Here is a 15,724-nt window from a genome sequence, read left to right as displayed (position 1 = left end):
TGGGGTGGCAAAATGGACAAAAGAAATAGTAGTTATTCATCCATATTATCAACCAAAAAATTGGTTGGATAATGAATTTTTTAAAAATTGGTAAAATATGAATAAGAACTATATTACCCACTTAAAAAAAATGGATAACCAATAAATTTAACTTTTACTATTGTAAAGACTCACATTGGAGGTTTCTCAAGTTTGAGAAACTAAGAATTTTCATAGAAGTGATCATATTCAAGAAGCTATGGATAATATAGATATCCATATTATTCGCCGGTTAACACATTTTCTGTACTTATTAAATATAGTCAGGTCAGATATTTTATTCATTATCCATTTTCGATCTGCCCGTTTGCCACCCGTAGTTGAACCCACTATTCTTTTCTGGGTACTCCCAACTTAAGGTGATATGTTTATTTATTACATTTCGGGGTTCATAATTGATCTGGTCATTCTAATAGTTCATCTACTGTTGCACTGCATCATAATATCTAGCCGATCGCTTTTACGACTCGAAATTATTGCAGGAGTGTTATCGAGCATTGCAGATTTATAGCCTATTTAGCCAAGTTTTTTTTTGGGCCAAAAGTGCTTTTGACCAAGAAAAGCACTTTTGGCCAAAAGTTGAGGTGTTCGGCCAAGGAAAAAAGTGCTTATGAGGAGAATCAGAAAAAATAGCTTCTCTCCAAAAGTACTTTTTTGAGAAGTACGTTTGAGAAAAATACACTTAGAAGCAGTTTTCAAAAGCTTGGCCAAACACTAATTACTGCTCAAAAGTGCTTTTCAAATTAAATTAGCCAAACACAAACTGCTTCTCACCAAAAACACTTTTTTTAAAAGTACTTTTGAGAAAAGCACTTTTCAAAATAAGTTGATTATAAAAGCTTGACCAAACAGGCTATTAACATAATGTTATTCCCATCATTTTCAGTCGTGGTTCTTTGATAAGAATTTATCTCTTGCTGCCTGGATCCTTGCTAACCTTAAAATGAATGATTATGGTTTTGAGTTTCTTGGAATACCCTCTTCGGAGTTAGTTGTTAATTAGCTCATCTGGAAAAGTGCAATGGAATTCTTTTTAATGGACTTTGTAGAGCTATTCCTGATATAGTTGATAATATTATTTCAGAAGCTATTTAATCGCACGATTGAGGCCATAAAAAATCTTCAGGTTCATATACTTTGAGGAATCCAATCTCGGTCTTTTGGAAATGTCCACCCAATTTTTTTTCAAGTCGAACCCTGATGCTTAAGCCGAGGGTATTTCGAAAACATCCTCTCTACCTTCATAGGTAGGGGGTAAGATCTACGTATACACTACCCTCCCCAGACTCCACTTGTAGAATTTCACTGGGTTGTTGTTGCTGTTGTTGTTGTTGAACTCTGATTCTTCAATCAGAGAGGGTTCTAATCAATGCTGTTGGAGGCAGCTTGTTGTGCAATGCTAATGGTGTTTGGCAGAGGGGGCTTGTTATGTTAACAAAAGCCTAATTCTGCAAAACAGTCCAGGCTCAAACACTGCATTGACCCGGCATCCCACTTCATGACCCAACACAAGTCTTTATAACTTTATACTTTAGTTCATATTACTTAATTAATTTGTATATAAGTGAGATGTACTCTCTAGAATAGATTTTTATTCATTTTTTGACAATGTAACTTTTGAGAATAATAAAAGAGTTCAACCTTCTTCTATCCTAAATTCTACGATTTTCATTATCAATTTCTTCTCGCATAGATCAATCTCTAAACTTAACATGGTATCAGAGACGAGGAATGGATGATCCTCGATCAACTCTTTCGATCGATGGTACCCTCATCGATTTTCATGGAGGATTTCACATCGTCAAGCTTTGTCTGCTTCTATGCATTGACCCTCGAGTTTTGGGTTACGGTGTCTTCTCAGCAGCGTTTATCGATCATTTAGGGTTTTATGGTGGTTCTCCAATATTTTATTGGTAGCTCCGTCCGCTCATTCTGCTGATCTTCAGTCGACATTTTTTCTTTCTTTTTCAAGGCCTTACCTTCTTTAGGTTGCAAAGAGGGTCAATAATTTTTCTTCCACTACTTCTGTGAGTTATTAGTGTTAGTTTATTGTATCAGTCTTCCTATTTGGGATTTGCATATCTAGGGTTATTCATGGGTAGTCAAGAAGTCAGTTCTTCCCCTGTGTTGGATGGATTTGATGATTTCATTATACCTCAATCTCACCCATTCTATGTACATCCTTTTGACAGTCCTGGTATTCATCTAGCTTCTCCCCCTTTTGATGGAAGTGATTTTATCATTTGGCGCAAGAATTTGTTCACTGCCCCCTCTGCTAAGAATTAATTAGGGCTTATAGTAGAGTTCCCAAACTTGAATTTGACTCACCTTATTATTTGTTTTGGAAAAAATATAACGACATGGTTATTGCATGGATAACAAATTCCCTATCTAAAGATATAGCAAATAGTGTAATGTGTTTTGACACTACTAAGGATATTTGAGTTGATATTAATGAAAGGTTTGGGACATCAAATAGTTCAAAGTACATTCAATTACAAAGGGAAATCAGTGCTGCAACCCAAGGATTTTTAGACATTGCCACCTATTTTACAAAACTCAGGGGACTCTGGAATGAACTTAACACTGCTTATGTAGGACCAATATGTACCTGTGGGGCTTTACCAAAATTTATTGAGCAACAAAAATTATATCAATTTCTTAGTGGCTTACATGAGTCATATTCCACTTGCAAGAGCAACACTCAGATGATGCCATCACTTCCATCATTGAGTAAAGCTTATTCTATGCTCCAACATGATGAAAAATAAAAAGAATCTTCAGCTCTTATTCCAGTTTTTCAAATAAGTCTGCCTCTTTGAATGCTTATAGCATCCTGTTCATAGCAGCCCTATACAACCCCCAGCTAGGAGTTTCACTCAAAGGTTTCAGTTTGAACAAAAGAGAGGATTTGGTTCTACCTCTTAATTTCTTGAAAATATTGCAAAAAGGCTGGCCACACAATTGAGAAATGTTATAAACTTTATGTGTTTCCTTCTGACTTCAAATTCACCAAATCCAAAAGGTTTATTGCTTGTGTTCAGTCGGAAGGTACTATCCAACACTCTTCCTATACCAATGGGCAGTCTTCTGAGAACAATGGCCACGGGTTCAATAAAGAGCAATATGAGCATCTCATGACCCTCTTCCAATAGCTGCATCCTCCTGTTATGCATTCTGAACCAACAGGTTCAGAGAACATTGGGTTTGCACACTTTGCAGGTGCATTTAATTATCACCACATGCGTACGTAGATCCCTCAACAAGTAGCACATATTAAATACATCATCTAAGGGGTAGTTTTACCCTCACAGGGTTAGACAAGAGATTTACCTCGCTCCGAAATTCGATAACCAGCTCCAACGCCTTTCTAACACCTCAAACTGATGCCAAACGATCCAAAACTAATCAAACAATGTGCAAACCAATCAAAATATACTCCAATACGCGTAATTTAGCAATTAGAAACAAATTCCCAACTCCTCAAAAAAAGTCAACAAAGTCAACCCCCAGGGCCACGCATCCGGATTCCAAAAATTATCGAAAATAATTAATACCCATAAACTATATAGTATAAATTCGAAAAATCATCCAATTTAGTCCATGAAGAGCAATTTTTTGCGTTGACCGGTCAACCCAGAAATCCTTCTTCGCATTCGTGGAACCTCTCTCGCGTTCGCGAAGAACAAAGGTTCGCACCAGAAACCAGCAATCTTTCCTGACACGGGAAAGAGCATACTCTCTCATACGACATCAAAAGTTGACAATTCTTGTTTTTATGGTTCCGTTATTGCGATACAGATCTAATGGTTCAATAAAATCACAAATCAAAGGTCGTTTTCTCAATATAGTATCCTTTACACCTAAGGAAACAACGCTGAAACATCACATAAGAGCGTGACACAAGCCAAACACATCCGAAATATATCTGAGGCACCCGAGACCCTGTCCAATCACACAAATCAGTCCCAAAACATACGAGCCTATTCAATGCCTCAAATCACACCAAACAACATCAAAACCACGAATCGACGATCAAATCCTCCTTTTAACTTTCAAACAGTCAAACTTCAACAAACGCGTTCGAATTACACTTAAACATTCTGGAATAACGCCAAACTTTACATACAATTAATAAATCATGATACGAACCTATTCCAAGGCTTATAACCCCAACCGGACATCGATAACACCAAAGTCTGCTTCAAACCAAACTTAGTAAATTGTAAAACCTTCGAATTGCCAACTTTCCACAACAAGCGCCGAAATACTCCCGGACTACGCGATACTCAAACCGAACTTATGCCAAGTCTGAAATCATCATACGAAACTATTAGAACCTTCAAATCCCTATTCCAAGGTCGTTTACTCAAAAGTCAAACCTTGGTAAACTCTTCCAACTTAAAGCTTCCAAATTGAGAATTTTCCATCCGAATCAACTCCGAACCTCCCAAAATTCAATCCCGACCACACGTACAAGTCATAAAACATGAAGTGAATCTACTTAAGGCATAAACCCCTTGAACGACCCCCCACTTACACATACGTTCATCCTCGAACGTGCCAAGAGTCGCTCCGGAACTGCCCAACTCCACCTTAACACCTAGTGCACCTGCTTGTGCCACCACAACCCATGTGAGCACATTTGCTTGATCCAGACTGAAGATCCTTCCTACCACCTTAGCCCGCAAGCCTTAGACCAAAATTCCAGCATCCAAAATTCTCTACAAGGCCTGATTCTAACAAATGAACACTATATCAATCTCAACCCATTGTACCAATGTGATGACCCAAAAGGTCATCACTCGTCTTTGGAAGTAAATTCTGTGTTTTGAGGCCTTAAAAACCTCTCTTTGTCTCACCTCAATTTGCATGCACAGTCTGGGTGCGTTTTCGAAAAGCTTTTATGTGAAAACTAAGTAAAATAAGGAAATTAGCTTTTAAAATTGAATAAAGTTAACTTTGGTCAATATTCTTGGTAAACGGACCCGGCCCGTGATCCGACGGTCTCGTAGGGTCCGTAGTAAAATTTGGGACTTGGGCATATGCCAGAGATCAGATTCCGAGGTCCTAAGCCCGAGAAATGAATTTTTAAAGAAAATTATTTTCTGGAAAATATAAAGGTTTTTGGAAGTAAACTGATGCATTTTCTTGATGGTATCGGTCCCATATCTTGGTTCCAGAGCCAGATAAAAGTTTGAAATAATAATTAAGGTGAATCTGTAAAATTTGGTAAAAATCGGAGTTGGTTTGGTATAAAACGAACCTATAGTTGAGAAAATAGTAATTTTGATGTTCTTAAGTGATTTTATGAATTTGAGGTTTAATTCATAGTTGTTGATGTTATTTTGATGATTTGATTGCACAAGCAAGTTTGTATGATGTTTTTGGACTTGTGTGCATGTTTGGTTTGAAGCCCCGAGGCCTCGGGGTAAGTTTTGGATAGGCCACAGAGTGAATTTGGACTTAGGGAAATAGCTGTTGTAGGTTCAGCTGTGTTGCAGGCTATGATCTCACAATTGCAAGGTCAGACTTCGCAATTGTGAGCCCAACAGGCTTGGCAATTGCGAAGGCTTGATCGCATTTGCGAAGAAAGCCTTGCTTGCCAGTGTTCGCAATTGCGAACCACCCTTCGCAAATGCGAAGTCATCAGACAATGCCCAGTATCGCAATTGCGACTATTTGTACGCAATTGCGAGGTTAGCAAAAAATGCCCAGGTTTGCAAATGCGAGGCCTTGTTCGCATCCTGTCGCAATTGCGACATCTGCGACCAGTTAATTGGGACTTAGACGCATTTTTCTTCATTTTTCAAACTCCCTCAAACCCTAAGCTCTCTTCGGCGATTTTCTAAAGAAAAGTTCTTCTCCAAATCGATTATAAGTCATTTCTAACTTATTTTCTTTAATCTATAACATCTTTTCACATGATTTCAACTCAAAATCAAGGGTTTTCATGGGGGAAATTGGATGTTTTGGGTAGAACTTAGTATTTTCAAATTTTGGGGATTTGGACCTCGAGTTGAAGTTCGATTTCAAAACAAATTATATATTTGAGTTCGTGGGTGAATGGGTAATCGGGTTTTGGTTCGAACCTCGGGTTTCGACCATGTGGGCCTGGGGTCGATTTTTGACTTTTTGGGAAAATCTTTAGAAAATCTATTTCCATGCATTAGAATCGATTCATTTAGCATTTATTGATATCGTTAAGTAAATTGTGGCTAGATACAAGCAAATTGGTGGTGGAAACAAGAGGTAAAGTGGTAGTTGAGGCTTGAATTGTGTTCGTGGCATTGAGGTAAGTGTTTGGTCTAACCTTAGCTTGAGGGATTAGGAGTTGTGTCTTATTTGCTATGTGTTAAATGTTGAGTATGATGTATAAGCATGGTGACGAGTATCTATACGTTGGTGTCAAGCATGCCCGTGAGTCTTATACTATGATTAATGTGACTCCGTTTCGTATTGTTCATGCTTTATATGATGATTTCTATTGTTGAACAAGGCTTGTGGAAGTATTATTGGTAATTGAACATTGTAGAGCGTTGGCTCAAGTTGAGAATTGAGTTGTGAAGCAAATGTGGAAAAGAGAAGAGGTTTATGATATTGTCTCCCTTGCCGGGATGTTATTGCTTTTGATATTATCTCCATTGCCGGGATGTTATTACTCATGATATTGTTTTCCTTGCCGGGATATTGTTGTTATGCTATTGTTCCCTTACCGGGATTTTATTGTGATATTATTGATTCTCTTGCCCAAATTGCTTTGTGATTATTTCTTGGGTGAGGAAGAGTGTAAATCACAAAGGGTGATTCCGTGCTGCACGATGTTTAATGTCGTGCCATGATATGAGTGATAATGCATGAACGATAATTCTGTTCCATGATTATGTGAGGTAAAAGCACGAAGGGTGAAGCCATACCGATTCTATTGATTTTTATAGTAAGGATGCAAGTAAAAGCACAAAGGGTGATGCCATGCACGTGTTATTGAGTTTTTGATTTTTGCTGATAATTGAATTATGGCTTCCTTTACATTCTTCTATTGGTTTTCTGTTGTTACCTGCTATTCCCTGCAACATGTTTTTCCCCTCCTATCTTTAACTGTAAATTTTTGCCTTTATTTTCCGCTTTATATGATTTAACTGCACAAGTTTATTTGGTAGTCTTGTCCTAGCCTCACACTACTTCGCCGAGGTTAGGCTAGGCACTTACCAGTACATGAGGTCGGTTGTGCTGATACTACACTCTGCACTGTGTGCAGATCTCTATGCCGCAGCTCTTGTACCATTGTGAGGCTGCTGCCTTCAGTCCATCAGGCGACCCAAAGTAGTCCTGCAGGCGTCTGCGGGCCTTGGCATCTCCTTCTATCTTTCCATACTGTTTCTTTTATGTATTTCAGAAAAATCATTGTATTTCTCTTTCAGACCCCTATTTGTAGTATTCTTAGACAGTATGTGAAATTGTGACACCAGTTCTGGGTAGGTTTTGTTTATGGATTTGTATCGGTTTTATTTCAAATTGTTACATTTCATTTTTCCGCTTTATTGCTGTTTATATAATGTTAATTCACAACTGTTAAAGGATAAAAAATGGAAAAGGTAAAATATTTGGAATGATTAGCTTGCCTAACTTTCACAAGTAGGCGCCATCAAGACTCCATAGGGTGGGAAATCTGGGCCGTGACAAGTTGGAATCAGAGCTCTAGGTTTCTTAGGTCTCACAATTCACGGACAAGCTTAGTAGAGTCTGAGGGATCGGTACTGAGACATCTGTATTTATCCCTAGAGTCTACAGAGTTAGGAAAAAACTTCACATCTATTCTTTCCTTTCGTGCGACTTGATTTCTCAATGCTAATTGAACTTCCACTCTGTTCTTTCGCAGATGGTGAGAGCACGTACCGCTTCATCAGCTGACCAGCAGCCCGAACCCCTAGTAGCAGCTCCTACAAGGGGTAGAGGTCGAGGCCGTGCTAGGGCCTGAGGTAGAGGTAGGGCTCAGTGTAGAGCTCGAGCAGCACCAGCGGCAGAGCCTCAGGTTGAGTTTGACGATGAGGTTCCAGCCCAGCCAGTTCCAGCAGGACCAACTCAGGTCCCAGAGGGGTTTATCACTATTCCGATATTTCAGGATGCTCTGGTCCGTCTAGTAGGCCTTATGGAGAGTGTCGCCCAGGCAAACTTGCTTCCTGTAGCACCAACCATCTCTTAGGCAAGAGGATGAGCCCATACTCCTGCTACTCGCACTCCAGAGTAGATGGCTCCCTAGTTTCAGACTCCAGCAGCTCAGCCAGTTGGGGTAGTTTAGCCTGGTGTTATGGCATAGACTAGAGAGGGGCCAGTTATGTATGCTAATGCCTTGTGGAGATTGGACAAGTTCACCAAGCCCTTCACTACTACTTTTGGTGGTACATCTTCTGAGGATCCCCAAGATTATTTGGACAACTGTCATGAGGTTCCTTGAAACATGGGGATAGTGGAGACCAATGGGGTCGACTTTGCTACTTTTCGTTTGTCTGGATCCGCCAAGACTTGGTGGAGAGATTATTGTTTGGCTAGACTAGCTGGGTCAACAGCTTTGACTTGGGATTAATTCTCTCAGCTATTTCTGGAGAAGTTTCTTCCTATCATACAAAGGGAGAACTATCTGAGGCAGTTTGAGCATCTCCAGTAGGGTTCTATAACTGTTACTCAGTACGAGACCAGATTTATTGACTTGGCCGGTCATGCTCTTCTTATACTTCCCACTAAGAGAGAGAGTGAAGAGGTTCATTGAGGGACTCGTTTAGCCTATTCGACTGCAGATGACTAAGGAGACGGGGAGCAAGATTTCTTTTCAGGATGCGGCCAATGTGGCCAAGAGAGTTGAGATGGTTCTATCATAGGGGAGTGGTCAGGGGTCTAACAAGAGGCCTCGTCATCGGGCAGGTTCAGTGGTGCCTCATCTGGAGGCAGGGATTCTTTTGGTAGGGGCCATCCTTCCAGGCCATTTCATTCAGCACGTCAGGCTTCTCACGGTGCTCCAGGTGGCCGTGGTTCCCATATGCAGTATTTAGATCAGTTGCCCTATAGTGCACCGCCAACTCCTATTAGTGTACCTCCGCTACAAAGTTTTCAGAGTGGTTATTCAGGCCGTCAGGGTCAGTAGTCTCAGCAGCTGAGGGCTTGTTATACTTGTGGCAATACGAGGCATATTGCTAGATTTTGCCCTCAAGCACCGAATAGCTCTCAACATCAGGGTTCCCGTGCCATGGGTCAGGTACTGAGTGTTCCACTGCCCGCTCAGCCAGCTAGAGTTAGAGGTAGAGGTGCTAGAGGTGGAGGTAGAGATATTAGAGGTGGAGGTCAGGCCACTAGAGGTGGAGGCCAACCGGCAGGAGGTCGACCCAGAGATGTAGTTCAGAGTGGTGGGCCCCAGCCCCGATGTTATGCTCTTCCAGTTAGACCTAAGGATGAGGCTTCCGATGCAGTTATCACAGGTACTGTTCTGGTTTATAGTATAGATGCTTCAGTTCTATTTGATCCAGGATCTACATACTCCTATGTATCATCTTATTTTGCACCGTATCTGGTCATGCCTGGTGATTCTTTAAGTTCTCCTGTATATGTGTCTACACTGGTGGGTGATTCTATGTGGTAGATCGTGTCCATCGTTCATGTATATTTATGATCTTGAGTCTTGAGATTCGAGTAGATTTGTTACTTTTGGATATGGTTGATTTTGATGTCATATTGGGGATAGACTGATTATCACCTTACCACGCTATCTTGGACTGTCATGCTAAGACTGTGACTTTAGCCTTGCTAAGTTTACCTCTTTTAGAGTGGAGAGGGACTCCTGGTCATTCTACCCATAGGGTTATCTCATATATGAAGGCTCGACGTATGGTCGAGAAGGGGTGTCTGGCCTATTTGGCATATGTTTGTGATTCTAGTGCTGAGGTTCCTTCTATGGATTCTGTGCCTGTTGTTCATGAGTTTCCTAAGGTATTTCCTTTAGATTTGACGATTATGCCACCCGACAAGGATATTGACTTCTGCATTGATTTGGCTCTATGCACTCAGCCCATTTCTATCCCGCCGTATTGTATGGCCCCACCTGAGTTGAAATAATTGAAGGAGCAGTTGCAAGACTTGCTTGATAAAGGCTTTATTAGACCTAGTATCTCGCCTTGGGGTGTACTGGTGTTGTTTGTTAAGAAGAAGGACGGATGGATGAAGATGTGTATAGACTATCGGCAGTTGAACAAGGTTACAATCAATAATAAGTATCCATTGCCGAGGATTGATGATTTGTTTGATCAGCTTCAGGGTGCCAAGGTATTTTCGAAGATTGACTTGAGATCTGGCTACCATCAGTTGAACATTCATGAGAAGAATTATCCAGTTCATGATTTGGAGTTAGCAGCCATTGTTCACGCATTGAAGATTTGGAGGCATTATCTGTATGGCGTGTCATGTGAGGTGTTCATGGATCATAAGAGTCTACAATATTTGTTCAAGCAGAAGGAGCTAAATTTGAGGCAGAGAAGGTGGTTGGAGCTATTGAAAGACTATGGTATTGCCATCTTATATCATCCGGGAAAGGCCAATATGGTGGCCGATGCTTTGAGTAGAAAGTCAGCCAGTTGGGCAGTCTTGCGTATATTCTGGTCGGTGAGAGACCGCTTGCTTTGGATGTTCAGGCTTTAGCCAATCAGTTCATGAGGTTGGATGTTTATAAGCCCAACCATGTGTTAGCTTGCACAGTCGCTCGTTCTTCATTATTTGAGAGTATCCGAGATCGGCAATATGATGATCCTCATTTGTGTGTCCTTAGGGACACAGTACAACACGGGGGTGCCAAACAGGTTACATTGGGAGATGATGGAGTTTTGAGGATGCATGGTCGTATTTGTGTGCCTAATGTGGATGGACTCCGAGAGTTGATTTTGGAGGAGGCCCATAGTTCCCGGTACTCTATTCATCTAGGAGCCGCTAAGATGTATTAGGATTTGTGGCAGCATTATTGGTGGAGGAGGATGAAAAAGGGTATTGTTGCATATGTGGCTCAGTGTTTGAATTGTCAGCAGGTAAAGAACGAGCATCAGAGACTTGGTGGTTTGTTCCAGAAAATTGAGATTCCTGAGTGGAAGTGGGAGCGTATCACTATGGACTTTGTTGTTGGACTCCCTCGAACTCAGCGGAAGTTTGATGCAGTGTGGGTTATTGTTGATAGGCTGACCAAGTCAACACATTTCATTCCTATGCCAGTCTCCTATTCTTCCGAGAGGTTAGCTGATATCTATATCCGGGAGGTTGTTCATTTTCATGGTGTGCCCATGTATATCATTTCGTACCGAGGTATGCATTTTACCTCACATTTCTAGAGGGCAGTTCACCGTGAGTTGGCACACGGGTCGAGTTGAGCACAACATTTCATCTTCAGACGGACGGACAGTCCGAGCGTACTATTCAGATTTTGGAGGATATGCTCCGAGCTTGTGTCATTGACTTTGGAGGCTCGTGGGATCAGTTCTTACCTTTAGCAGAATTTGCCTACAACAACAGCTACCAGTCGTGCATCCAAATGGATTCTTATGAGGCTTTATATGGTAGGCAGTGTCAGTCGCCGATTGGATGGTTTGAGCTAGGAGAGGCTCGGTTGTTGGGTATAGATCTAGTACAGGATGCCTTGGACAAGGTTAGGATCATTCAGGATAGGCTTCGTACAGCTCAGTCCAAGCAAAAGAGTTATGCCGACTATATGGTTCGTGATGTCGCATTCATGGTTAGCAAATGGGTGTTGCTTCGGGTGTCGCCTATGAAGGGCGTGATGAGATTTGGAAAGAGGGCAAAGCTTTGCCCTAGGTTCATTAGCCCTTTTGAGATTCTTGATCGAGTGGGAGAGATGGCTTACAGACTTGCATTGCCGCCGAGTTTATAAGCCATGCATCCAGTGTTTCATGTGTCTATGCTTCGGAAGTATCACAACGATCCATCCCACGTGTTAGACTTCAGCACTGTCCAGTTGGACAAGGACTTGTCCTATGAGGAGAAGCCGATAGCTATTCTAGACCAGCAGGTTCGTCAGGTGAGATAGAAGAGTTTCCCTTCTGTTCATCTTCAGTGGAGAGGTCAGCCTGTTGAGGCAGCGACCTGGGAGTCCGAGTCCGATATGCAGAGCCGATATCCCCATCTTTTCTCCGACTCAGGTACTTCTTTTCTATGTCCGTTCGAGGACGAACGGTTGGTTTAGAAGAGGAGGATGTGCTGACCAAAAAGGTCATCACTCATTTTTGGAAGTAAATTCTATGTTCCGAGGCCTTGAAAACCTCTCTTTGTCTCACCTCAATTTGCCTACGCAGTCCGGGCGTGTTTTCGGAAAGCTTTTATGTGAAAACTAAGTAAAATAAGGAAATTGACTTTTAAAATTGAATAAAGTTGACTTTGGTCAACATTCTTGGTAAACGGACCCGGACCCATGATCCGACAGTCTGGTAGGGTCCGTAGTAAAATTTGGGACTTAGGCATATGCTCGAAATCGAATTCCGAGGTCCTAAGCCCGAGAAATCGATTTTTAAAAAAATTGTTTTTTAGGAAATATAAAGGTTTTTAGAAGTGAATTGATGTATCTTTTTGATGTTATCGGGACCGTACCTTGGTTCTGGAGCCTAGTACAAGTTTGAAATAATAATTAAGGTGAATCTGTAAAATTTGGTAAAGATCGGAGTTGGTTTGGTATAAAATGGACCTATAGTTGAGAAAATAGTAATTTTGATGTTCTTGAGTGATTTCATGAATTTGAGGTTTAATTCATAGTTGTTGATGTTATTTTGATGATTTTATTGCATGAGCAAGTCCGTATGATGTTTTTGGACTTGCATGCATGTTTGGTTTGGAGCCCCGAGGGCTCAGGGTGAGTTTAGGATAGGCCACAGAGTGAATTTGGACTTAGGAAAATAGCTGTTGTAGGTTCAGCTGTGTTGCAGGCTCTGATCTCGCAATTGCGAGGTCAGGCTTCGCAATTGCGAGCCCAACAAGCTTGGCAATTGAGAGGGATTGATCGCATTTGCAAGAAAGCCTTGCCTACCAGTGTTCGCAATTGCGAACCACCCTTCGCAAATGTGAAGTCATCAGAAAATGCCCAGTATCGCAATTGCGACTATTTGTCCCCAATTGCGAGGTTGCAGAAAATGCCCAGGTTCGCAAATGCGAGGCCTTGTTCGCAATTGCGAAGCTCCTGTTGCAATTGCGACATCTGCGACCAGTTAATTGGGACTTAGACGCATTTTTCTTCATTTTTCAAACTCTCTCAAACCCTAAGCTCTCTTAGGCGATTTTCTAAAGAAAAGTTCTTCTCTAAATCGATTGTAAGTCTTTTCTAACTCATTTTGTTTAATCTATAACATCTTTTCACATGATTTCAACTCCAAATCAAGGGTTTTCATGGGGGAAATTGGATATTTTGGGTAGAACTTAGGATCTTCAAATTTTGGGGATTTGAACCTCGATTTGAGATCCAATTTCAAAACAAATTATATATTTGAGTTCGTGGGTGAATGGGAAATCGGGTTTTGGTTTGAGCCTCGGATTTTGACCATGTTGGCCCGGGGTCAATTTTTGACTTTTTGGGGAAATCTTTAGAAAACATATTTTCATACATTAGAATTGATTCATTTAGCATTTATTGATATCGTTAAGTAAATTGTGGTTAGATGCAAGCGAATTGGTGGTGGAAACAAGAGGTAAAGCGGTAGTTGAGGCATGAATTGTGTTCGTGGAATTGAGGTAAGTGTTTGGTCTAACCTTAGCTTGAGGGATTAGGAGTTGTGTCTTATTTGCTATGTGTTAATTGTTGAGTACGACGTATAGGCATGGTGACGAGTATCTATACGTCGATGTCACGCATGCCCGTGAGGCTTATACTATGATTAATGTGACTCCGTTTCGTATTGTTCATGCTTTATATGATGATTTCTATTGTTGAACGAGGCTTGTGGAAGTATTATTGGTAATTGAACATTGTAGAGCATTGGCTCAAGTTGAGAATTGAGTTGTGAAGCAAATATGGAAAAGAGAAGAGGTTTATGATATTGTTTCCCTTGTCGGGATGTTATTACTCATGATATTGTTTCCCTTGCTGGGATATTGTTGTTATGCTATTGTTCCCTTGCCGGGATTTTATTGTGATATTATTGATTCCCTTGCCCAAATTGCTTTGTGATTGTTGCTTAGGTGAGGAAGAGTGTAAAGCACGAAGGATGATGCCGTGCATGATTTTGAGAGTGTTAATGCACGAAGGGTGATGTCGTGCCGATATTGTGAGGTAAAAGCACGAAGGTGATGCTGTGCCGCACGATGTAAAATGCCGTTCCATGATATGAGTGATAGTGCACAAAGGATAATTCTGTGCCATGATTATGTGAGGTAAAAGCACGAAGGGTGATGCCGTGCCGATTTTATTGATTTTTATGGTGAGGATGAGAGTAAAAGCACGAAGGGTGATGCCGTGCATGTGTTACTGAGTTTTTGATTCTTGCCGATAATTGAATTATGGCTTCCTTTACATTCTTCTATTGGTTTTCTATTGTTACCTACTATTCACCGCAACATGTTTTCCCCCTCCTATCTTTGACTGTAAATTTCTGCCTTTAGTTTCCGCTGTATATGATTTAACTGCATAGGTTTATTTGGTAGTCTTGTCCTAGCCTCGCACTACTTCGCCGAGGTTAGGCTAGGCACTTACTAGCACATGGGGTCGATTGTGCTGATACACTCTGCACTGTGTGCAAATCCCGGTGCTGCAGCTTTTGGACCACTATGAGGTTGCTGCCTTCAGTCTATCAGGTGACCCGAGGTAGTCCTGTAGGCATCTGCAGGCCTTGACATCTCCTTCTAAGATTCCATACTTTTTCTTTTATGTATTTCAAAAACAATGTTGTATTTATCTTTCAGACCCTTATTTGTAGTATTCTTAGACAGTCTGTGAAATTGTGACACCAGTTCTGGGTAGTTTTTGTTTATGTCACGACCCGGATTTCCCACTCTCGAGAGTCGTGATGGCGCCTACTCATGAAAGCTAGCCGAGTGTTATAAATTCATTACCCTTTTTATTAAGCGTTTTCAACAGTTCATTATAATATGTGATCAAACAGCGGAACAAATTAAATAACTAGAAACTCGGGAGACGAAAACTTAATAGTTTAACCAAACATTACTATATGAATCCAAAATACAACACTACCTAGAATTTGGTGTCACAAGGTTACGGACTATCTACAAATACTACAAACAGAGGTCTGAAAGATAAATACAAAGCTGTCTCTGAAATACATAAACGGAACAGAATAGAAAGATAGAAGGAGACGCCAAGGCCTGCAGACACCTGCAGGACTACCTCGAGTCGCCTGAGTGGACTGAAGGCAGCCACCTCACTGCGGTCCAAAAGCTGCAGTAACGGGATCTGCACACAGTGCAGAGTGTAGTATCAACACAACCGGCCCTATGTGCTGATAAGTGCCTAACCTAATTTCGGCGAAGTAGTGACGAGGCTAGGACTAGACTACCAAATAAACCTGTGCGAAGTAGTGACGAGGCTAGCACCAGATTTACCTCTTGTTTTCACCACCAATTCGCTTGTATCTATCCACAAGTTATTTATCTATATCAATAAATGCTAAATGGATATATTCCAATGCATGAAAATAAGTTT

This window comes from Nicotiana sylvestris, chromosome 6 (genome assembly GCF_000393655.2).
Source record: "Nicotiana sylvestris chromosome 6, ASM39365v2, whole genome shotgun sequence".
Taxonomy (NCBI): domain Eukaryota; kingdom Viridiplantae; phylum Streptophyta; class Magnoliopsida; order Solanales; family Solanaceae; genus Nicotiana; species Nicotiana sylvestris.
This window is presented reverse-complemented; position numbering follows the sequence as displayed.